General features: G+C 43.2%; 2 long non-coding RNA genes across 3 annotated transcripts in view; both read left to right on the forward strand.

Annotated features, from left to right (window-relative positions):
• The window catches only part of LOC149916893 (uncharacterized), a 104,273-nt gene that overhangs the window by 9,478 nt on the left and 68,874 nt on the right, over positions 1–25,921 (forward strand). The gene's annotated exons all lie outside the window — the stretch shown is intronic.
• Positions 4,909–23,350, forward strand: LOC116235193 (uncharacterized). 2 transcript variants are annotated; one of them, XR_016469364.1, is made up of 3 exons: positions 4,909–5,161; positions 20,713–21,030; positions 21,138–23,350. It is a non-coding gene; the product is annotated as an uncharacterized LOC116235193 (long non-coding RNA). The 2 variants fall into 2 exon arrangements; XR_004168307.2 differs by having other exon boundaries at positions 4,911–5,161; positions 20,716–21,030; positions 21,138–23,343.

A 25,921-nucleotide genomic window follows, 5' to 3' on the forward strand; every position in this document is an offset into this window, starting at 1 on the left:
CCTTGCTGCTGGCAGTAAACTGCTCTGTGCTGGTACTGTCTTGCTAACTCAAGGAAAAGGTGTTCTCCAAGCCTGACCTCACTCCAAATCTCCACTTGGTATTTTTATAGTGATTTACACCTTTCTGAGCCTTTGAACCAGAATTTTCCTTAGAACTAAAATAAAAAGGGAAAGCTGGAAAAACAGTCAAAAGATTTTATATTTTTCCAGTGCAACAAGCCAGGTTTTGAAGACAGCTTTAGATCACTGCTGGCCAGCTGCATGAAATCCATTTACTTGTGGAGGTGGCTCCTTGCTGAGTAAGGTGGTATGAGAGTGAGCAGCCCGTGCAGGCCTGCAGGTACCACAGGGAAGTCTGAGTGGGAGCATGTGAGTGCATGTCAACAATTTGTCCTGCAGTTCTCACGCTTCAACTTGACCAAAACCATACCCTGACCTTATAGCTACAGGCAAGATGGCTTAGCAACTATTATTTATCCACTTATATTAGTCACTCTGTAATTAGAAGATAGAGAGACATGCATTTTATGTGGATCCAGGCTGCCTGGGAGGGAGGGATGCCTAACCGTATGCAGGCTGGGGCTGCAGCCACCAGGAGACACTGTTGGATAGCCTATAACTGCTTCCTTGGGCTGGCAGTTGGCTTTCTCTGTTCTGTCTCAGCTTGATACCCCAGCCTCCCTCCCTCCTCCATCCTCCATTAAGTTCCTTGTCCTTGGCACTCCTTGCTCTGGCACTGTTTTTTTTTAGAACTGTTCCCTGCAACGCCAATTGTTCATTTTCCTTGGGCAGTTTTATCATATGTGGTCACTGAGCTGCAGTATCTTGCCTTTCATTCTGTTTCTCTTCCCCAGGGACAGGTAGCCAATACACCAATTTTCTGGGAGTGTGTCAAGGGCCTGCATGGAGTTGCAGCACTTGGCATGCTTTGGACAGGGGACATAAACCAGATGGAACCTGCCCTGAAGTTTGGGAGCACTCAGGGTAGAGATTTGGGTTTAGGCCTGTTTGGGAGATTAAGTTCAGTCTGATTCAGTCTGCTCCAGTTCCCCATGGTAAGAAATGTCCTGTCTCTATTTCCTGTAATAAGTGTAAAATGTAAGTTCATGGCTTTTGAAGTTAATCCTCCAGTACTTTGTGTAATAATAAAGACACATCATTTTTGCTTGAAATTTAAAAAAAAAACCAACAAACTATTCAGGTTTCTTTCTTAGATGGAAAGAAACATTCCTTAAGGAGCCTGAATAGGTGGGCTTACGAGCGTTGTGTCCCTGCAGATTTCCTTGTGGGAAAGGCAAGTGGAATAACTTGTGTGTAACAAGGACCATCCCTTGGGGATTATGGAGTGCAGGAGATGCCTTCTGTGAACATTGTCTGGGCATTTTATGTTCTGGAGTTTTTGCTTCTTACAAAGAGAGGGCTTCTTTAGATCCAAGTTCAGATGTACAAAATCAATCTTGACTGATTCTCTGTGGTTAAAACCACAGTTCACGCTTCATGCTTTGGTACTGGCTGTCCCTGGCCTCAGTATCTTTAGACTTTTGGAATCACTTTGCAAAGTGACGAAGAATTTGACCCTGCTCCAGGCAGCACAGAGATATTTTGTGGAGTCTTGTTCTGAACATGAAGTTGCTTCGTGTCTGAGGAGCTTTGGGATGATTTTCTTTCTGGATCCTCCATGGTATAAGGTGCATTCTGATTTGCAGCATTACCTGAAGATTAGGCAGGGATGTTATCATCTACCAACATGTCTTTCAGTGCCTTGAGCTCGTAGAGTTTAGTCCAGCTGAGGATCATGTACATTTTGTACACAGAGGGCTTTCTTTTGTGTAATGATGGAAATAACTTCACCAAGTGTTAATAATACATCAGACATAAGCTCATACTTGGGCTTTGGGGGAGACTAGCATGTGGAAGAAGTCTGTGTGTCCTAACAAACATCTCTGTGACATGAACACACTTTCTTTTCTATTAGGAGATGAAGTGCCCATAACAGTGACAGTGGGATAATTTAGCTGGTCATGAACTCTTGAGCTCATGAGCTCTTTTGTACTTGAAGTGTTTAAAAAAGAGGAGGAGGATTTGAGAAGTGAGGAGTAAAAGTGGCCTGGCAGTTGAATGGTGCTTCAGGGTGGAAGCATGTAGGCAGCACTCCCTTGCAATGTGCTGGGAAGTGGGAGGCTGTGCTGATGATGCTTATGGTTAGCATTATAGAAGGTGCTGAAACTGTGGGGCACAGGCAACCCTCTGCTCATTTTGCAAGAAATGCTTTTTGTCCGAGATACAATTGCAAGTATCTCTGTAAACATGCACAGTGCCGACAGAAGGAGAGGGCAGGGCCTTGTGGTTGGGATCTGGTGCAGAGGAGCAGGAGGATACCAGAGATCTGCTCTCAAGGTGCAAGATGTGGGAGCACAGCTCCTTGTGCCTCGGTTTGTCTGTTTGCAGACTGGGGGGCCATGGTGACAACTGCCTTGTGAGGTGACTCCTGCAGCGTGGCAATGGAGTCTCTCTGTCCCAGTGGGCCTCAGCAGATCGGCTCCTGCAGTAAGATATGATTTGAATTATTTAGGGTTTTGTCATGTGATCAGAAATGATTGAGTTCCTGTGGCTTAACAAGTTGCCATCTGTTATCAGTCCCATTATGAATTATGCATTAGCTTAAATCAAGGCTTCAGCCAAAGCAGTTCAAGAAAAGTCGTCACCCCAATGATACCATAAATCTGTCTTTAGGGCTGTTGGTGCTGGATCCAAAATGCTGCAGCCACATGGCAGAGCATGCTGGTCCTGTACAAGCTGGTTTGAACCATGCTGGTAGTTCAATTAGCTGTACTGGTACAGGCTCATCAAGCTGCCTGAAACTCCAATGCTGGTGTCCTGGTTGGGCTGACAAAACTGAGACCGTGAGCCATCACCAGAGTGTCCTAAAGGCCTCAGGATCATTTGGCTGGGGAACTGCTGCAGAAAAAGCCCAATGACTTGCTGGCTGACTCTGAGTGAGTCTTTGCAAAGCTGTTGTCCCTGGAAGCATATATCAGATCTGCAGTAGTGAAGGCAATTAGAACCTGCTGTCCTTCTAAGGGTGCAATTGCCTCATCTCTCATCATCTCTCAAGTCAGATTTATAGGCCAGGCTTTCTCTGCCTGCAATCTACCAATACGAAGCAGCCAGCTAGGTCATGGCAGGCTGGGCTGTTCCTGCACTTCTGGAGTTGGCTGAATTTGTATGTGCTTGTTGGGCAGCAGGCTGGGTCAGTGCTTGGTTCTGGTGCAGAGGCAGGCTGTTTGAGATGGGTTTGAGATCAGGGCTTATAAAATAAACATTTCTCTCTGTGGGAACAGGCAGCAGATATTACTGTAGGTAAATCTGGACTTCCTTGGTGAGTATGCACAGTAGGGAACGCAGAAAATTCATGGCATCCTCAGTAGCCAAGTGCTGTCACACAAATTGCACGGCTGTTTTGAGGAGGACCACTGGGATCCATGAGCCAAGCAGGATGGATAAGGCAGGGAATGAATGCCTCCTGGCATCAGTAGTGGTTACAATGATGGTTCCTGTTCAGATTTTGGGTCATAAATCTTTCTGTGGCTGGAAGGACAGCTGGAGAGTGGCCGTTCCATTAGCTTTAGCTGGCACAAAGACTGGCTCTATGGTTCCCTGTTTCTGCTCTTGGATATCTGAGGGCAAAATCCTTTTACTTCAATTGGGAATTACACAATGTCCCAGCTAGAAATAGAACAATGTCCCTCTTTAAAATAGGGCCAGATTTTCTGTCTTCAGTGTGGTGTGCTAAGCTCTTCCTGTGAGAGAAAGCCAGCCTGCTTTTCCATCCAAATTCACAAGTGTCTGTATCCCTTGGAGTTTTACAGAGGCCTAAACAGTCTCTTCAACCAAGACAGCCATTCGCAGTCTTTTAAACCTCCTTTGGAAAGAGGGAGTTGGATAGCAAAGCTCCTGGCAGAAAAGCAGTGCCACCATTAACATTTGTGTAAGTGAAATGGCAGATTGCACATCTTTGCTCACATTTTGTCCTGATGACTCTGTAGTCTAAAGATGAAGAAAAAGAAAAAAAAAATGGTAAAGCTCTGGGTGCTGGACAGTGGTGGATTAGGAAGAAAGGAATAACAAAGCAAAGGAGAAAGTTATGATTTAGTATGGACCACCAGGATGAGAGAGAAGGGAAACAAATTATTGGACTGAGACTCCAAACAACAGGGTATTGTCCTTGGGGGAAAATCTGGAAGGAAAGTAGTTAGGTAATTTCATTCTTGATCATGCAAAGGCAAAATTATTGGACAAAGGGATTTTATGAGATACATTGTAGTTTGAGCCTAGTAAAGCGTTTGATACTGGGCCTTATAAGATGTTGCACTCCCTCTGAAATTGTTTGGTTTGTCTTGGATAGGAACTCAGCCATGTGGATTAGTAGAGATGACAAGTGATGTCTGGCTCTGATCACACAGATTTTATACCAGTTATTGGTGTTACATTCTTTACTCAGGGCTCCTTCTGTGCGTTATCAGAGAAGAAAAGAGAATTTTTTAGATGCAGTAATTTCACAGAACTTAATGAGTACCTGCTTATGAAATATGGTAGAAACTAGGAAGTTTGGTAACTTCATATGGGTAAAAATAATGAAAGTCACTTAGGATTTTTTTTTTTCTACGTGGAAAAACTATCTGAAAGCAAAATTTTTTAGGAAGGAGGAATCCTGGAAGCTTTATTGTGAGAGACAGTGTATGGGAACTGCTGAATCACCACCTGAACCTCTGATTGATCACCTGAGGTGAGCAATGAGTCAGCCATGGGAGCACAGGTGAAGGCAATTCACCTGTGCTGCTGGAAGGGGTGGAGCCTGGCTGCACCTCTGCTAGACTCATTTAAGAGCTGACTACCAATAGGGAAGGATCTCTTCTGGAGATCCACTCTGCTGGAGTTTCATAAGTGAGCCCAGGATATGGCTAAGTGTCCAATCTTTTCTCTTTGTGTTATTATAACCTGTTTTGCTTAACTCTCTTGTTTATTTCATAATTATAACGTCTTAGTATTCATTGATCATACAGACAACAAAGCAAACTGTGCATAGTTTGGGTTTGCATAGTCAGGTGCATTCCACAGGCCAACAACTGAAGTCATGGTATTGGGCCAGACTGTAACTGGGGTAAGTGGCAAAGCTCTAGTAGCATCCATAATGCCTGCTAGTTTATTCCTACTGAGGATGTATTGGGGTAGAATATATTGTGGAGTATCTACTCATCAATTGGGTTGAAATGAGAGTTGAAAGTAAGAGAGATAAGTAAATATGTAGGGAGAAGTAGATTCATTTAAAGAAGAAAGTCTGCTTACCTCAGCCCATTGGAGGGCTGCGTAGGAGCCTGCCAAAATCACAGAGGTACAGAGGGTTGCTGGGCAGTGTGGGGGAGCTGATATACTTGTAGGGGAATGGAGTATGGCACTAAACCCATTGCTTGAGAGAGAGACTGCTGGCTGGAAGGCAGTCTTGATGACCACATCAGTCTTTCTACTTCTGTATAATTGGACTCTGTGGACTGTGGCTAAGGTTTCACTGCAAGCAGGTCATGAGATTTTGCCCAATATTCCCACAGAAGGAGGATTACTCTGTCCTGTAATAGATGTGAATAGTGTATAGGCCAACCAATTGTGGTTCAGTACAAGGTTTTCCTTCAGAAAGCTGATCACTCGTGATTCAAGGAGTCCAAATATGATGACTTTGCCATTAACACGTAGCCTGTACTAAGCTTCTATTCCTGGAGACTTCCATACATGCAGATCATTCGCATAGTGTTCAGTTCAGGAAGGAGTGTACATGGCTCAGCTGTGTATTTCTCTGTCCAACTTGCATCCAGTAAAGCTCTGACCACCTGGTTGGAGAATAGGAGTACTTTGTTCATCATTTCCACCCACTCTGGGTGAGCTTCTACCTCCAGCACTGGAAAACACAGTCAGCATTGTGAGAATGCAAGGGCTAAACCTGAAACAGTCCTGCATCCATAAGCTTGGCTTGCTGCTTCTGAGGGATTTCCCATCTGATATCCACATAGTTTGTGCTAAATGCTGACTGTGCCCATCTCAGCAACCAGTACTGAGGAAATTGCGACTTACTGCTACTCTTTGATGTATTTTGCTCAAGGTATGGCTTTTTACATTTTCTCATGGTGGCATTTAGCAGCATGGTGTACTGGAGTATCTACTGATAGCAGTGTGAATGTGACTTGAGAATTAGAGCATTCAAAATGAAGGTTAGTCAAAGGGTGGACAAGGTTGATCAGACTGTAACCATCGCTTTATTGGCTGTAGCACCAATAGGAGGTTATTTCAGTGTGAAAACTTCTTGGTGGAAATCTCTTAATCCAAGCAGTTGGTTCATAGCATAATTTTATACTGCAGCATGATGGTGGGAAGCAGAATTCTGTTCTTCCTCTTTTCAGTCTCTGTGCCACTCCACTGCCTCACTGACATTGTTCCTGGGTTACACCACCTCTGGGCTTGCTATCTCTTGATTTGGTAGTAAATCAGGGTGAAGAGGAGTGACTGATTGCTCTCCAGTCCATTTCAGGAGAGAACTGGATGGTCAGAAAGTTACTTAACAACAGAAAAGCTTAGTTTTCTGCCTGCATATAATTCCATCCATAAAAATAGCTCTGTAATTGTTAAAGGCTGTTCTTCTACATAGTGGCACACAGTAGAAAAGGCAACATGCCTTAAGCAAGCAGTAAGTAGCTAGGTTTCAGATACTGACTGAGCTTGGTCCTTCAGGCAACTCTTTAACAGAACAGAAAAGGAGAGAATAAAGGAGAAAGTGTAAGGGGAAGTTTATATTGAAGTCTTTATTTAGTTCCAAAGTCCTAGAGCAAAGCATCAAAACGTGAGTGGCTTGTACAAGCCAAGACAGAGAGCAGAATGTCCTTTTTAATCCAGATGAGAAGTAGGTCTTGTTATAAAGGCTTGGGTGACAAAGCTAAATGTAGCCTGCATTTCTACTCCCATCTATTTTTAATTATTCATGTGTATATTCTTTTGTAGTGTTAACGAGATATTTGTCAGAAGCTGGTCCACAGAGGCCTGAGTTGTAGTTTTCCAGTAGAGGTCCTGAAAAAAGCACTGTCACAGGCAATCAGCATCCTTGGGGAGGTAGCCTGTTAGCAGGGTGTTTACTAATTGGGATCATTCTGCAGTAGCTAATTGTTTGTGACACCTATGCTGATTGGACCCACAATGTCTTCCCATCTTGCAAATGTTCCATGACAGTTTTGATGAATATGAAGTTTGGAGTCTGAATAAATCTATGTGAGGGGAAAAAATGCTTCCACTGGAAAATACACGTGGAAGGGCAGAGCTGTGCCCTGGGTCAGCCTCCAAGAGTGGAGCCACAGGAGCACACAGAAAGGAGGCCACTCGGTCAGTCCTGTCAGGATTTCTGTTCTTTTTCCTGTTATGTTTAATTAAGAGGCAGGGGGAGGGCTGGCTATGCCAAAAGAAGATTGGGAGAGGTTTAGTCCATGCTAGACAGGGATGCCCAAACCAAAGACTTCTGGGCTTACAGGGAAACTGCAGATTTATTGAAATATCTCTGGAATGAGTTCAAGAACAGGTCAGGCCTTCTCAGTAGCAGGCAATAGAAGTAGTGATCCTGTTGTCCCCAGCAAATGGGCATTTCTTTGGTCTTAGGAGGGTCACAAGCATTGGAGCTTTTTTTTTTTTTTATTCTAGGAGGCTGGACCAAAGTGTGTTTTAGATTTCTGCTATGTTTGACTGCTACGTTGATATGTGGTAGAATTAAGAATTCCCCAGAAAGCTGCTTTGTCAGGCGACGATTTGGAGCACCTTGTACCAGAGCAGTGCTGTCATAGCCAAACAGAGCAAAGCACTGAACAGGTCCCATATTACACTCTTTTCTCAACAGGGTCAATATTTCAGCATTTTTTTTTTAATTTGGAGGAGTAACTTCTTGCTGGCAGATTTCAGGCATGGCAAGTCATAATGTGTCTGCAGCATTTTAAGTTACAGCTAGATTTAGGATCAGAATTTTGGGATCATTCAACCCAGTCCCTTGCTCAAAGCTCATTCGTACTCCTAGCCCAAGCATAAATTGTATAGTCAGGATAAAGCACCGTGCTGTGCGTTTTCACTTGTTTGACAGAAGTGTTTGTTATGCTTTGTCTGGCTTGCATCTGCTTTGCACCAAGGTGAGCTGGATAAGCAGTGGGTTTAGTCTTCGCATTTAAGGGATCAGAACTTCAGTTGGATTCCTTAAGCTCATTGTGAGCACACAACATTTGCCAGATTTCAGGCTGAGGATGATGTTGCAGGACTGATCTCAGGCCATGAATCAATGATATGATCTTCTAACTGGTCAGTATTCATATAAATATTTTAAGATTCTTAAGATTTAAGATTCTAGCCAATTTAGTACTGGACATATAACAGGTCTCAGAGTTCCCTTTATAGTACCACATGCAGTATCTAGATATTTTGATTGAGAAGCAAAAAAACTAAAGAAAAATTACTCTATAACAATCTTTGTCAAGCCAAGAAAGACATTAGTGCTGTTAGAATAAAACCATATTTATGTCCTTAAATCATAGGGTTAATAATGGTTAAAGCACAGGAGACGCAGATTCAGAAGTGTCCCGATGTAATGGAGGTCATATTCCTGTTCAGAACAAAGATCAAGTCATCTTCCTGAGCCAGAAACTTTCTGGAGGCAGAGCTCTCCTTTTGCAATAGCTCTGCTCAGTTCCACAAGCAAATGAAGTTCCAGATGCTGTTTTGTGTGCAAAACTGAGAAGCTGTCTAGATCTGAGCTTCAGATATAGAGAAATCTTTGTATCATCTCTCACTTTTTCCAGATTCTCACTGCTCAGCCCAGTGAGAGGCATCTCATGAAAGGCCAGCTCAGACTGGACATTATGATGATGGAAAAGAAGAACATATTCCCTAAATAAAAATGTCAAGTATTTCTCAGCACCTTTGTTAATTTTGTTTTATGCTGTCGTAAATCATAAGACAGCCTAAGCCTTTGAGAGAATGAGAAAGTATTTGTCCCTCGGATGTCACAAATGGTGTTAATTAACCATTTCTAAAAATAAGTTGAATATTTCCCCAGTAGTAAAATGCAGGATGCTCTTCTGCTCATGCAGCATCCCACTGAAGCCAGGAAGATCACACAGGAGTGATGCGGTCCAGCTTTCTGTCTCCTATCGAGGATTATGACTGAAATGGGATCAAGGACTCAGTCTTTAAGTCAGAGCACTGGTTACAAGAGATGATCATTTATATGACTCTTACCAGGGGCAAACCATCGCCTCCAACACAGCATCCTGCACATTAGCTTAACTCTGATAATCTTCTGGAGCTTTAGCAGATTCATAGGAAAGGGAGAATCTGGAAGGATTCCTGGAGGCTGTCATATAACTATCCAGCATTTCAATTGCAGTGAGCTCCAGCGAATCTTCTCTAAATCTGTTTTAAGTTGTTTTTTTCAGGGTCAGTGGAACACAGTATAAATCCCAGCTCGCTCAAGTCCTTCAGGCAGAGAATGTGGGAAGTACATATGGAAATACTTTTGCCTGGTGTTCTCTTCTCTGCACCCCTCCCAAACGGAACATACATTTGTGTTGCAGTATAAAAGGGGAAAAAAGACTCTAAGCCTGGAGTAATGTACACAATTCAATAATACTCAAAATTCAAAGCTGCACATTAATCACATTCGTGTTTAACTTTCAGGTTTAAAACCCGGCAGGTTGGCTGTCCTTTGTTCTGCTAAGTGGAAGGGGCATTCTAGCCTTTCCATGCAGAGTGCAAAGGCTGCCTTGGGGAACAAGTGCAATCGGCTTTATAGGCTCATTGTATTCTCCCTCCCGGGCCTGGTAAGAAGCTACTGCACAGGTTGGCCCCTTATCAGGCTGTTCAAGGGAAAAAAGTTTGGATAGCAAAGGTCTGGCAGGTTGTTGTGAGGGGCTGCCTGTGGGACTGGGAGGCTGAGACCAGAAAAGTGATGATGCTGTGGGTCTGAATCCAGCTGCACAGCAGGCCTGGGCACAAGCAACAAGTCCTACTGCAGCCTCTCCTTTCCTGCTGCTACCACCACGCAGTGTTACAGGGTTACATACCCTTATTTTCCTTCGTGTTAGCTTGTGTGCAGGTTTGTGGGAACTATGTTTCGTGTTGGAGTACTTGTCTCTGATGTTCCTTGTGCATTGCATTATTTACTGTTCTGTGTTTACCTTTGTCCAGATTTGCTCACTCATCCGTGCTGCAGCTTCCTTGCCTGCGGCTGTTCAGATCCCATTCTCTTTCAGTCTATTCAAAAGCCTGTCACAATATGCTTTTATCCTGTCCTTTTCCCAGCCTGCCTGGCTTCCCAGCGCTCCATGCAGGCAAATGAAGCTGCAAGGGGCAAAGACTCTTCCTCTGCCCCTTAGCAGCCTGCTGCCATAGGAACCTGCCTATTTGCTAATAACCTCTCTGGCCCCAGTTATATGACTGGTGGAGGGGGGCTTTGGCTAGCTAGAGTAGACTTGCTTGCAGTATCTGATTTGCAGCAGGGTTATAGTCATTGGCAATCTGACCACAGCAAATTTCTCAGAAAGAGCGATCAGGCATTGGCACAGGCTGCCCAGAGTGACGATGGAGTCACTGTCCCTGGAGGTGTTCAAGAACCTTGGAGATGTGGCACAGAGGGACATGGTTGGTGGGCATGGTGGGGTAGGCTAGGGTTGGGGATCTTGGTGTTTTTTTTTCTGAGCCTTAATGATTCTACGTTTCTAAGATGTGGCAGCAGTAATGGCTGTGCTGTGTCTGTAGGTACATTGGAAGTAATTTCAGGTGGGCCAACGTGGCTGGCATCAGTCCAGCTGTGGTATTGCGATGTTAAGAAGGCAGCAAAATCCATGTTAGGAACCTGGCAAAAAATGTTCATCCATGGTATTTTGACCACTGGACAGTTTAAAGTGCATCCACGCAGCTATAATGACATGTTCTTCCGTTTCCAAATTCCAGTGTAAGACCTGAATTTCAGATGTTCTGTCTGCAGCAAGCATCCCAAGGGTGCTTATAAACATTCCAGAAGACTGGATACAGGATAGGCCTGTCAGAATTAAACAAATTGGTTGACATAGTGAGGCTACCCATTGCCAGCAAATGAGGCTGAACTTGGAAGTTAAATGTTCTGAATTCCAGAGGGTCCAAATGTTTTACACAGTAGATTGAAATGCCAAATTCTACCGGCACATCAGAGGTGTAGTCTTGGAATAAGAGCTGTATGTATGGTGATGATTTGTTACTGGTGGGTCATCCAAGAACATTTTTTATTCTAAACAGCTTCTGGTGGTGCAAATTATTAAAAGTCATCAAAGCAGTGGAAGAGTTTGATTCTGTGAAGTCCTCTCTGAAGCAGAAGAGATCTTTTAGTTGGGAGTGGAATTCAAATGGTTGATATGATCAAGTAGTAAATTCATCGCTCTCCTTTGCGAAATTGTAGGCTGACAAAGTGAGCTTACCACCCAGTGGGGAGGAGAGCATGGCCTGGAAGACTTTCATATGGAATACAAGTGCAGAGGTGCTGTAGAGGGCATAGTTTTCCAGCCCTGTCAGTTGGAGAGAAAATATTTTATGCAACAATGAAGAGTTTAACTTTATAATTAAAAGTATATATTGCTCTTGTAGGGCCACATGGGGGCTTAAGTGAAGCAAATGTTAAACTCCCATTGACAGCAGCTTCAGTTCTGGAAGTTATTTTGTTGTATATGTAGGAAGAGGAAAGTTTCCAACCAATCAGGTTTTAATGCAAACAACTATTCCTAACCAGTCAGCAGCATGCAAACATTTCTGAAAGGTTACTGAACAGGGCCTTGGAGTTTTAGTGAGAAATTGCACAAGTGACTTTCCAAATGCATTTCCTGTGCCTCTGCACTGTTCAAATATATAGCAAAATATAGAGCAGGATTTTCAAAGGGCAAAGCCTCCATTTTAAGACTATATTAACTTGAACTCAATCTAAAGCCAGGTGTCTAACTTAGGCAATCCCCAGTGCTTCACAGTTAAGATGCAGTGTTACTGAGGATGTAAGAGCTCAGAGAAGTTCTGATAACTTAAAATGGAACAGGACTCAGCTAAGCTTCTGATCTAGAGGGGCTGACGCACAAGCCAGCATTTGTCAGCTGCCCAGCAATAACTTGCTGCTGGTAGATTCTGACCTTGTAACAATCCACAATAAATGAAAAATACTAACTGTTTTCCTCTTTAACTCGTGGGAACACTATTCTAGAGTTAACAAATGGTCCCCCAGAGACACCAGCATACATGTGGACTGGGGGAAATGGGTGTGTGGTAGTTCATCGCATTGCAGTCACTCATTGGTGTGTCAGGGCTCTGCCATCCAGTGGCTTTTCATTTTTTCTTGTCTTTTTCTGCTACTTCCTTTAAATTACCATTTTTCATGAGGAACAAGAAGAAATTTCTGCCATGACATTCATAGGTCAATACTGATATTGTGAGTTTGATGCCTGTATGCCATTTCTTCTTTCTGTTTCCTTGGCTGCTGGAGATAAGCTAAGACATGTCCCTCTCCCCTAAGGGAACTCAACAGTGGTGGTGGTTTGCCACTGGTTCTTTCAGCTTAGAATAACAAAATGCAAAGTGTGGCTTTCTCCATTAGTAGGATACAGTAGTGGGACCGGATGGGTGCACCCTCAATTACTGTAGGCTGCTGTTCTTTAGGGTGTGCTATAGCTGGAACATACCTTTAGGATCAGCCAAACTGACAAAAAACCTGGCAGGCATCTTCCAGTTCAAAGTGTGCAAAACACAAATGATGGATATGCTCAGTTCTGTCATTTTTTTCAGTCCAGTGGGTGGGGAAAATGAAACTCCTCTGACATTCTGTAGTGGGGACATCAGTGGTCCTTTACAGCGCAACAGAAGTTACACCATCTAGGAAGCTGTGTAGGGCTTGGCTTGGGTGCCTGTGGCTTCATGGCAGTGAAGAAGACTGGTTCCAATGTGGTTAAAAACATAGTTAGGAATATGCTTTGAGAGAGCCTGAGGTTAGTGTGGGGCAATAGGTTATATTTAAAAGGAGTTTGTTTTTTTTTACTTAGAAAGCAGTGTTTGTTGAAAGGCTTGCAGTCTTTCTGCAGTTCATATGTTGGCTGATATCTTTTAGCTACACTGGCAGCAGCCAGATAGTTTGTAAAAAGACTGAATAACTTAACATGGTCTTACTTGTATAGGACTTGCTGTTCTTTGATCCAACTAACTCAGTCCAGGAGGGCTGTAAAAGGAGAGAAATAAAGTGTTTCTAATTAAAAATTTGAAAAAAAAAAAAAGTTTTCAAGAGAAGAAAGGGGAAAAAAAAAAGCACAACAGAAGAGTATCAATGTAGAATTATTTAATTTAAAAAGTTTCCTAATTCTCTCCATGTTTCCACATGAAAGGTGGATCTGGGGCCAGCTTGTTAAGTGGAGCTGTTTGGCTACTGGCCCACACACATCCTCACTGCACGGCTGATGCACTGCGTGGCAGGAGGAGGCAGATGGACGTGAGCAGGAACACTGCAAAATTGGCAGTCAGCAGTTGATTGGATGCCATTTCTACAGCTGTTGGATGTTTGGGTTTGGGAAAGCCAAGCCAACTCGTGATTTTAGGATGAATATAATTCCAGACCTTTAGTGCCTCCGGAGGGGAGCGACTGTGAATGACAAAGTCTGGGGTTTTGCAGGTCATGTGCAGGTGACAAATTAGGAGAGATGCTTTTTTGTTGTTAAATCTTCAGGGGGAAAAGCCTATGGGATATTTTGTAAGTAAGCTTAGGTAAGGCTAAAACTTACTTGATCTCAAATTTCACTGCAATTTCAATCATTCTCTCTGGCATCTGGTGCCCATTTATAAGGTACAAAATAAGGAATCACTTAAAAGCATGCACAAGCAAATGTGAAATTTGTGCTAAAACAATGCACTTGGGGATTTTAATACAATAATTGACCCCTTCCTTGTTTGTCTGTCTAATGCTCACTTTGTTCTCTCAAGATCTCACAAGATATTGAATTTACTGGCTAGAGGAGGGCTGCAGAGAAAACAAAAAAATTTGCTGAGAAAGCAGAAGAGGTTAGTGGAAAATATCTTGTTTTCTCTGAGCAAGTAGTACTTATTCTCCTTGTGATCAACCCCAGATACTCTCCAGCAATCGTTTCTTGTTTTCCACTCCACCCTGAAAGAGTTCTAACTAAATATGTTGTGCTTTACGGATTTGATAAAAAAAAAAAATCCTGAGAGGCACACAGTCCGTTTCAGATAACAGCAGATCAGTGCTGGAAACCTTTCACCTCACAAATTCCCAGCTACCAGAGAGATTTACAGATGGTGGTGACAGCCCTAAGCTCTCCCGCTCTGTTCTGCATGCTTGTCATGCTGGAGACTCTTTATTTCTTGCAGGTAGATCTTAAATTTGGGGTGTAAACAAAAGCTGGTGAGTGTTTTGTGGCTGGCAGGCTGGGAGGAGAAACAATGTGCATTTGACTTCTGGACAAGTCATTCAGTACAAGACAAATGGTCAGTACTGCAAAATCCCAGCGCTGGTGTGTGACATGAATGAGGTGAAAGCTGCATGCTACCAACGTGGTTTGATGTGCTCATTCTTTGGCCGAGAATATGCTACATTTTCTGCAAGGTAAGAATTTAGAGAGCTCTCAATGTGTCTGGTCTCTCGCCCCGGCGCCAGGAGAGAGCTGCTGGTGTGCTTCCCTGATTTGATCTGAAAGTGGAAACAGAGGCAGGAGCCACAGTTTCAGTGGTGCCTCCTTGTCTGTGTCTGTTGCTCATGTTCAGTCATCCCAGACCTTCTCTTCCAGCCAGGTCTCCCTGTTCTGCTTGACACAGCTTGAATCAAGAATGCACTGATTTCAGTATTTCCTATTCTAGCTCTTAGACTAATGCTTAGCTCTGCCTCTGCAAAACACCGGGCAGAGTCTTTTACAAAGCCCTCCTAAAAGTAAGTATACCGTGTGGACCTTAGAGTCATAGCATGAATTGAACTATTAATTTTGACAGGGACACTGCCTGAGGTTTTGCCCGCATTGCCTTTTCCCCCAGCATTTTGGGGCTTATCTCTCTGGATGCACTCAAGTGAGGGACCAGAAAGCTTTTGTAGATTTGTTCTTTGCTTCTCAGAGGGCAAGCAGCTGTTTAGATGCTGTATCCAGACTTTTCTTATGCTAGCAGCACACGTTACCAATGTAGCCTCTCTCCTGTCAATAAGCATACTTTCTGTAGACTCTCTGTTTCTCAGCCTGTTGGTTTTATCTGTCCCCAGGAGCACAGGAAGGATTGCACAGCCAGGCTCTGATGCAGGACATCCATTTGTCTTGTTTGAAAATCCAGGGTACTGAGGTCTGTTAATTAAGTGTTTCATTAAGCCTGACGCTGTGGTGGAGCCTGGAAATGATGTGCTGTGTGTTAGAGCACTTGCGTGCTGGAGCTCAGGCCTCTCTGTTAGAAACAGCCACTGTGGGAGAGTTGTGGCTGCTGTGTGGGGTAAAATCTTTGTCAGGAAGGAGAAAGGAAGATGTGGAGCTGACAGCACGGTGAGTCCCAGCTGAGGACTCAGCATGGCTGAGCCATACACACTGTGTCACCTGCGGCCTCTTCCCCAGGAACCTCTGGGAGGAAAGAGAACGAGGAAAGAAAAGAAGTCTGTTCTGGAGAAAGAAGAGGTGGAGAGGGATGTTCAGGAGGACAGCAAGATCTGAGGAGCCAGAAGATGGTCAGAAGGAGAATGCATGACTGGAAGGGTCCCAAAGACATTGGATGTGGGAGATTTTCTCTGCATCTTTAGGTGAACTGAAGGCATCTGAACATGTCTCATGCTTTCAGCTCCTTATCACCATATTCAGGCACCTCACTGGAGCCATGTCAGGAAAAAAAAAAGTAAGTTTCTCAATGAATCACTTGTGCTGAGTAGTTCTGCTGCACAGACATAAGTGCAAAGCACTCTGGTCCGGTGGCTTGCTGCAGTTACACTGATCTACATGCTGTCTGCACTCGGAACCCTTGTGTTCTGAGACACTGTCTATCGTGAGCAAACCAATCTTGTTTTAGAGAGAATAAAATGAGATCTGAATGGCAAACAGTTCCAATAAAAGGAGCTAAGCCTTAGGAAAAGATTTCTCATGGTCTTGAAGTGCCTTGCAGCTGCCAGGCCAAGCTGCAGGCTGCCATGGCTTCTTTGCATTGGCTAGCCTGATTTGTGCAAGTGCCAAGTGGGGCTGTGGGTACCTGAGAATGCAAGAAAACCTTTGTATGGTGCTGAGAAATCCCTCTTTAGGTACCCGTGGTAGGCAGAAGATATATGCAGTCATAGTTAGAGAAAAGATATTCTGCAGTTGGAAGAAAACAGCATAGCATTTCTTCTACACCAGTGGGAATGACCTATGGTCCCTGCTTTTCTATTCAGCCTGTTGTTTATTGCTCACAAACGATGAAATAGCTCACATTTAAAGTTTTTGCTCGTCTTAAAAACAAGACTCAATCAAAAAGGAACTCTTTGAAAGAAGTTTTCAGCAATAATTTACTTCAGCATAATATGAACAAGCTTGAACTGAAACTTTTATGACCTATGACTTGTCAGATTTTTCTCCACAGACCTTACCCTTTAGCACATTTTTCACAATAATACAACCCAATCTGTTTATTATTTTCAATTTTAAAAAGTAAAAAAATATTGCATCCTCATGAAAATTGCTCCATTGTTGGGCTGTTTGAGTGGTCAGCGTAATATATCATTGTTTGATCTGGCAGAACCATCTATTTATAAGCTAGTAGGTGTCAAACTATTTTTTTGGCAAAACTGAGAAGACACCTGGTTTAGTTTAGATTCCTCGCTGTGCAATTCCAAACATCGCTCAGTGCTCTTGGATTTAAACTCAGGCTAGGATCCAGACTTAAGAGTGCTGCTGTCATTCACAAGAGGCTCAAGGGCCTCTCCTCTCGAGGTTCATGAGATCATAAATTCTCTTTTAATTTTTCTTTTCTCGTCACTCTAGTCTAGGCAGAAACATAAGGTAGGGTACATATTAAATGTAAGTGAGGTGCAGAGAGTTCTGTTCACTGTTTCAGAGTTGCCTGTATTAACCAACAGCGGTAGTAGCGATGCAATTAATGAAAGTTTGCTGATGAGATCAAGAGGGGGGAGCCACATTTGAGGAACTGTGATAAAACTTTGGAAGGTAGCACAACCGTGTGCCATACTTGGGAACAGGAATCAGAAACGTTGTATTTCTGTACTGAAGTAAGCTTAAGGGAGCAGGCTAACTTCTTAAAAGGTGATATTCAGTAACAGTGAAGTAATGCCATTATGGAGGTGTGTTTTTAGTTGACTAGTTTCCTTTCCTTAGACTCAGTGTAGGATGTACTGTGCATTTCAGTCAGCTGGATTGCGTTGTGTGACAGAATTTGGGATGTATGTATGATTTGCTTAGTTGTGAAATTCAAGAGCTTATATTGACAGATTCATTTTCATTTCAACTCTAATTGTTTAAATGTCTCATGAAGGGCACAGGGCTTATTGCTGTCAAGTAACTGGAAAGAATAAAGCTGTGTTATGCAGCACTGCGTGCATGCTCAGCACTTGCATAAATGTAGTAGTAAAGATGAGGAAGAAAACATGGTGAGAGCGAGTGAGAAAGAGGAGGATGAGAGAAAAAAGAAATGTATACATCCTGATCCTACACTGGTGTTCCTTGTTAAGCCAGTGATCCAGTAACATCATACCATTGCATCATTACCATGTCGGGCCTTTAGCAGGTTTTATTTTGCCTCTGTGGTGGATCTTCTGTCTTCTCCCCAAGAAGGAGCCCTGTGCAAGGAGCTGGCCAGTTGTCTAAATAGGCTCCAGCCCCTCTTGATTATTTTCTCTTCATCATCTGGTGAGGGAGATAGGTGGTCTGAAAAACAGAGTCCAAGTGAAATGGTTCATGCCCAGAGTAGCTAAGCAAAGACTCTGCTTTCTTTGCAAAGAAAGCAAAACTATGCTTTGAGGCCAACTTATTTTTCATAATTTATTTTGTAATGTAAGCCAATGCAGTAGTTTAAGAGAAATTTATTTTAAGCTTTAAAGGGCAAAGGACCTGTATATTTAACCACAGGCTAAGTTTGACTTAAGTACACTGAAGTCAGCAATGGCTGTTACCTTGGTGACATTCTATCTCTTAATAGGGACAGTCCTTCTGCTCCCGCAGACTTCATTCTGACTCTCTTCAATAAAACAACCTTGGGAAGAAGAAATGGAGCTTGATTATGAGTGAATGAGTAGCTTTTAGTGGCAACTGAATACTTACCAATGTAGTGAGAAACACTGCATCGTCATTTCTGATGTGTTAGGAACTCAGTTGTGTACTGAATGAAGAGTAAGGCACCTAAAACTGGCACCAACATCAGTCATCTTGCTGAGAAGGTTGAGAAAGGCTGCCAAGAGCAATGTCAAAGAGGAGAGATTCTCTGAAAGACTTCCTACAACATTACTTCAGGTTAATCAACGTTACCTGCAGGCTGGATTTAACCAACTTGGGCTTCACAGCAGTCTGGTGTGTGCTGGTGCTGAGGTGGTCCATTGAGTGGGTTTTCTATTAAAATACAGTCCACAGTAGTAACAACATTTTGTAACATGGACCTCAAGTTCTAGGATTTGGTAGAGAGGTAAGCTTCAGACCTTTTTTAGCCCAAGAATTTTCCAATATACCTATTCAATTTCACACTGGAAGATAAGTTGGGATGAGCAAAGATGATTCTCCACTTTTCCTGTTGAAGGTGCTGGGGCCAGAGGTAGCATTACAATTGCCATTCCAGCTTTTTTGTCTTAAAAATAATTTAAAATAATATTTCACAGCTTTTAAATATAGTACAGTGGGAATGTTTAGTCTGGAGGAGACTCAGGAGACCTTATCACTCTCTAGAACTACCTGAAAGAAGTGGGGATTGGCCTTTTCTCCCAGGTGACAATGAAAGAATGAGAGGTGATGGCCATTTCCCACGTGTAACATGAAGTCCCAACATGGGATCCTTGCTCTTCTTGAAGGCTTGTTAGCTGAGTCTTGACAATGAATAGTACCTCCAGTTCTGCACATATATTAAAAAAGATGGCCCATACTAGTCGTGGTGGCATAGATTTGCTTTATGAGGATGTTGCACACAACAGCACAAGCTAGTAGGTTCTGCTTTTTATTTGGTGGTAATCTTGATCAATAGCAGCTAAATCATTTACAGAAGAAAAAGAAATGAAAAGTTCACATCTATACTCCAGCTGTGCAACAGGATCTTGGGTTTTTCCCCATCTTCTCCTCCCAGAGCTTGTCAGCAGTAGGAATTCATATTAATAAAAGCCAGACTTATTTTTGTGCAGGTGTTTCTAGGGTGATTGTAATCTTTCTGATTAATTGCATCTGCAAGAGACCTCATCATTACAAGCAAGATAGAAGTTGAGAAAGAAAGTGCTCCTACAGAGAGCTTGCAACTAAAATAATATACATTCTGAGCCTCATGGAATTATAGGTGAAGTTTGACAGTACAACAAAGATAGGTCTGAAATGTCATTATGCCACCAAGTTCTTAGAACCCCACAGCAATGTAATGGACTGGCAAGGGCAAAAGAGCCCGATGTGATTAGGTAGTGCTGACATCCAGCTTTTGGAGATTAAGCTGCATTACTAAGATTAGGGGCCCTTATCAAATTCTAAGTCCCAGGAGACTGTTCAAAGTCATCTGCCCCAAGTCAGTAAGGAAATAGCTGCAGAGAGGTGAAGTTCTGATCTGGTAAAAATAATATTTTACTGCTCCTGAAGGTCTCAAGGATGACAGACTTGAAGACTGGGCTCTTGTTTGCTTGTGCAGAGCAGCAACATAAGGTTTGGTATATTACAAACTTAGAGGCCTCACCCTGTATTTGGCACAACAACATTTAATTGAGATGGAAATTGATTAACAGACACTAATCAAGGCCACATTTCTTTCTACTGTCTTAATTGGGCCATCTGAAACGTTTGCAAGTGGTTGTCATTCCAAGCTGAAGTTTTAGGGAGAGCAGGATATATTTACACATGTAAAATGCATTTACTGTAATCTGTCTAGAGGCTCTCAGTCTTTATGGCCACTGCCTGAGTACAGCTGTCACAGAAAGGTGATACTGGGAGAGGTGGAGAGGATCTCAGGTTCCTGGTGGTCAGACTATCCCTTTCTTCTCATTCTTGCTGCTGCTGCCAGATCTTAGATCTTATCTCAGATCTTGCTTGGTTGCCAGGGACTGAGATTCCTTTCCCCAAATGTTCATCACTACTCAGAGTCTATCTGTGTGTATGGCACAAACTCTCCATTCTCAACTGGTGGCATGACAGTCCTCTGGTTTTTGCACTGTTACTTGTAGAGAGACAAATGGAAGGAATCCTCCAGTGTTGTGCATCCATGACCTAAAGTCAAAAGGCTGTCTAAGTTGTTATTGGAGGAGATCCAGTTGTAGAAAGAAAAATTCTTGCCAAATCAGCTAGGGAAAGTTGACTGAAATATGTTTGAACAGACAAATTGTTCAGCCATGCAGCTGGCTCAACAGGGGAAACTGTTATTCCTGGGTAATTTGAAGCAACTATATATATGTATGTTTAAATATATATACTGCACAGTCTTTCTAGTAGTCACCATTTCTCCCAGTAGGAAGTCTGCAATCCAAGGAGAGAGAACTAAAAGCTACAAATTCAGTGCCCTCTCTGCCCTTGAGGGTAATCTCCTCTTTCTTCATGGGAGTAGCTGACTGCAGATGTTGCCAAGCACTTGCTCTGTGCAGTAGAAGATGGCATTTCTCATGCCCTGACTGGCTTCCCCATTCCATCCTGCCTGAACAAACCACACCAGATTTCCTTTGCCTCATCGTGTTCCACAGAAAGCAGAAAGCCATTTGGTTTAGTGAACCTGGTTGCAAAATCCACAGATGGGTCTTCATCAACAGCTAAACATCATTGCAGAACCATGGTATGTATTTGTTAGCAAAACATTTTCAAGTGCCCTGTTCTGCATTAATTTGCATTCAGGACTTGGCAGCAGCACTAAATTTTGTATTTGTTTTGGGACACCGCAAGAAGAAAATCTGTTCCTGTCGAAGCACTCACCCTTCCCTGCCAGCCTGTTTCTGATGGGATAACAGGACACAGCTGCTCAGGATCCAGCCTTCCAGGTGGTAACGGAAGGGTTAAACTGGGCCCCAAGCACTTGTTCTTCCAGTGCACCCTGCCTCCTCACCCTCCGGGATTTATGGTCATCTCGTCGCATGTTAAAAAGATTATAGGGAAAATATGTAAATGAAAAGTTACTAAGTGGAGCAGAGTGGTGTAAAAGCAGACCTATTAGCAACAGGATCCAAGGCTCCGCATGTGCTATGTTTCTGTTGCTGGAATTATCATCAAAGAGCTTTCCAAGGCTTCCTGGCCCAGATGGATTTTACATCCTTATGCACTAGCCCTGAGCCAAAGCCAAATTTGCAGGTGAAGCTGATGCTGCAGCTCATGTGGAGGTGCCTGGCTATGTGTGTCTGTCCCTCACCCAGCTGGGGGTCTGGCTCCCACAAGTGGAGGTTTCCTCAGAAAGGTGACTGTGGGGAGAACTTTGCTTCAGACTTCCACTACTGATTTAGAAAAAAAAAAAAAAAAAAAAAAGTAGTGCTAAGGACAAGTGGAATTTAATGAGGCTTTGTCCTGTAGGTTGAGAATACACATTACAGCCTTCTCTTTCCTCCTGGAGGCTCAGTGTCTTTGCCAGCAGCCCTTGGGTCAGTGCTTTAACTTGGTTCTTTCCTTCCATTGCTGGCAAAGAATTCTGAGACATAAATAGCAGAACAAAGTTCCTCAAGAACACTCAGCTGTCAGCACCTGCATGGCTCATGACTAGGACTCCTGTGGTACCTGGCAGCAGTGGGGCAGAGGGACACTGAGTGGGAAGAGCAGACCCCATGTGCCCAGGTCTCTGCTCTCCTGAGAGCAGTGCTCCTGCTGTGTAACTGATGGAGTGATTTCATACACCCCTTTTCCCCAGGAGGAGAACTAGGGCCTCATCCATGGGTGTGCTCCAGGGCTAGACTGCAAGATCTGGGGATGGATATTATTTAAGCATCGATGAGCTATACTTAAACTGTTGCAGAATGCGGCAGAGCTCCCATTTAATTCCCTAACAAAAGGCTGTCAGGGTACAAAGCTGGATCCCATTCTGCAGCCTAGAGGTGTAGTCAGGGTCTCAATTACATTCCCTGTCTGTGAGGACATTTGCACTGATTGCACAGACAGCTCTGATCCCATATGCATCACAAGCAGAGAGCTTGGGGCTGCTGATGGGGAACCAGATGGGCATATTCAAGTCACCTTCAACCTGGTCTTTGGAAACCTAGGACTGAGACAGCTCTTAAAAACATGACTCCTCAAACAATAACAACAAAACCAGCATGTGACTAAAAGCTGGAAGGAGGCACTGCCAGGATTACTCTTGGCAATCTGTCATTCTACGAATCTGCTTCTTGCCACACTTATGCGAGGCACATCATTGAACATTTCCTGACTCTTTGCCTAGGATGCTATAAATGCTGTCCAAATAGCAAGGTCTTGCTGCTGCTCTGATACATCTGGCTGAACGGCATGAAGCAGCACGCCAGAGGCTGATGGAGTCCCCACAGGACGTGCTGCGTCTGTCAGACTCTCCGAAGAGCCGGGTGATGAATGATAGCGCTAACATTACACAGCTTGCCTCTGATGTTTTGCAAGTGTCCCTCCCCAACAGCTCACCCTCTGCCCTGTCTTCTAGGAGATAACCCAGCACAACAGAACATTACCTCATTAAGAAAGCTAGCTCTAATTAAATCCAGGCAGGGCATCACCTCCCTTATATTTGCTTGAGGAGTCCACCCTGCCATTTAAATTCCTCTTTGAAAGATTAATGTCCACACATGTTGCAAAGAGTGATGTTCTTAGAAGCGGTCAGTTTGGAGCAGATATTAGACATGGTGAAAACAAGCATCAACAACAAAAAGAGCAATTGCAGGTTCTTTGGATGTTCATCACACTCTGGAGGTTGCATGTATGTGTGTGCAAATGTGTGTATGCACATACTTGTGTGTGTATGTTTGGAGTGGGGGTACCATAGAGATAATAGTTTAAAAGAAGTTGAGAGGCATGATTTAGTCCAAACCTCATATTAATACTATACAGGCACATTGTTTAGCCACAAGATCTGTTTTGCTACAGCATGCCTGTCTGTACCCGAAGAAGCAGAATACCAGCTGAGGAATATCAAGAACAATTTGCAGGACACCCATGGCAGAGCCTTCTGCAAACACGTTGTCACATTAACTCCTCTGTTCTTCCTATTACTCCAAGTTTGAAAGAGAAGAATGGCTGGGTAAGAGATGGATTTTTGCTGGCTCCTGAGTGGATGGATAGGAAAGGGGAATATGAATCATATTCTTGAACTCACAGCTCAGTTTTTGTAGCACTCAGGTTTTTGTCTCCTGATGACTCTCTGGTTTATTTTAAACCAAAGATTTTAAGTTCAAAAATGACTTAATTTGGAATAATTTGAAGCAAGCCAGTAGCATCATTTAAGTCACTTCATACTTATTTTGCCTTTTATTCCTTCAGAACTTTTGACAGAGAGCACTGCCATGATTTGTGTGGAATTCCCATTGCAGGAGTGGCTTGGCATGGCAGAAGCACTTTTAACATAGAGATATTACTGCCACCACCTGACTGACAAATCCAAGGTCCCCAAGCAGTGACCATATCCTGACAGGACAGCAGCACAGGCTTCATTCCATGATGCTCCTCAAGTATGCCAGCACAAGCAGTTAATCTTTTTCCTCTCTTCATTTTCGTGTGGCTGAGTTCTGTTGGATGGTTTGTAACCTTGCCACCTCTTGCAGTGGTACTGGCTTAATTCTGGTGGGTGAAATAATGAAGATGAAAAAAATGAAACCACTTAAGTATAGCCTGCATGCGATCTGTGGTGCACTGTTTGCAGTAGGACAGTAGGAAAAGAACTTTCCTATGTTCCTGGCTGTTCACCTCTAACCTTGGAGCACCAAAGCTCATGCTTTCCCTTCCAAGGGCCCCGGAATCAACCTCTATTTTTGATGGTCCACCCAGGAGCCCCATGTTTGGATGGTGTGTTCAGTTCATATTAAACTGGTCAGTAGCCAAGCTGTAAGGAATATCTATGGAGTCACATTTCTTTCAGGGAGCTCAGAGGTCCAAAAGCATTACAGTTATATCCAATATGCGTGCAGTTGACAATAGCCAATTTTAAAAATATGTACGAATCTTATCAGGTGCTGCCTGCTTTGCTGAATTAGTTTTCCATATATTCAAATCACAGGTTATCATGATTTGTCATACAGTTATCAAATCACAGGTTATCATAGGTTATTATGATTTGTGTACTAAACATCCTTAATTTTGCATTTGTAAGATGATCCTCGAAGCCATGAAAAGCATGCTTAACAGCATGTAGGTGAAAACCTTTACAACACTTTTTGCAGTTCAGTTCTCAAGCATCAGGTAAACAACTAAATGCAAGTGTCTGTGGGTTGGTAGGCCAAAGTGCTTTCTTTGAAGAAGAGAGGCTTGACAGGAAAAAATGTGTTTAAATAGCTACAACTACAGCCTAGAATTCACAGTTGCCAGTGTTTCATTTCAATGTAGGCTCCTTCAAATCCCTTTCCCATCTCAAACAACCTCTAAAGCAGCTCCTCCCATCAAAGAAACTGGTTAGGCTTAGACAGTGAGCTGAAGACATGGCTGTCTAAATAGCATGGGCAACAACTTCAGGTCACTGTGGCAATGTTTTGTGAAGAGTGCTAAAGAAAAGAGATATACTTTATCAGGGTGGGGGCACATTGCTGTTTAATTAGAGTGTCTCTTGGCCAAAACATCCAGGACCATTGAGTATAAACCTCAACTTTTTCATGCATTTAGTAGAGACAGGTATCCTGAAAGAAGGCTACTGATCTGCTGTGCATGTCTCTCCCCTAGCAAATGCTTGGCTTCAAACCTGAGCAAGGGAATTGAGATTTAAAACTGAAATGTTAGACTTAATGCTCACCTTAATGTGCATGTAGGGACATGAGAATAGATTTCAAGGGGAAGAGCCAGTTTGAATCTTTGCCCAAATCTTTGTCCCCAGTGTTGAGATTCAAGAATAATCAGGTGGGAAAAAAAATAAAAAAGTCTCTTATTTCTGTGCTCTCCATTTCCTGGTCCCTTGTTCAAAATGAGATCGTTAAGTATTCCAAGCACATCTGTTTTCTAGCAAGACTCAAAGTATCAGGAACACGTGGAAACACACCAAGAAAACCTATTATCGGGATGCCTGATCCCAGGAGGCATTCAAGGCCAGGCTGGATGTGGCTGTGGGCAGCCTGGCTTGGTGGTTAGAACTAGATGATCATCGTGGTCCTTTTCAACCCAGGCCAGTCTGTGATTCTGTGAAATCACCAGCCTGGCTATGGAATAGTACTTGAAGATGTCAGGAAGCCTTAGCAAAGCTGGCAGACATTTGAGGTGCTGTTATCAGTAGGACAATTTCACTAGGCTCTCAGAATGATAACTGACCTTACAACCCCAAGTGGATCCCTGCACTTCCATTTATTGTAGCATTCAGACTCGGAATGTAGTGGAAATGCTAGGTTAGGGCTTGAACCAGTGACTGAGCACCTGAGAAGGCAGGGCCAACAGAGGGAAGCTCAGGTACATGCTCATTGCCTGAGTGACTGCATAATCAATGAAAACTATACAAAGGAATATTATATAATCAAATAATATTAAGATGTTATAATGAAATAAACAAGAGAGTTAGGCACAGCAAGACAAAGAGAATAAATAGGATG

The sequence above is a fragment of the Phasianus colchicus genome, chromosome 9 (assembly GCF_987193195.1).
Source record: "Phasianus colchicus chromosome 9, bPhaCol1.hap1.1, whole genome shotgun sequence".
NCBI classification, from domain to species: Eukaryota; Metazoa; Chordata; class Aves; order Galliformes; family Phasianidae; genus Phasianus; species Phasianus colchicus.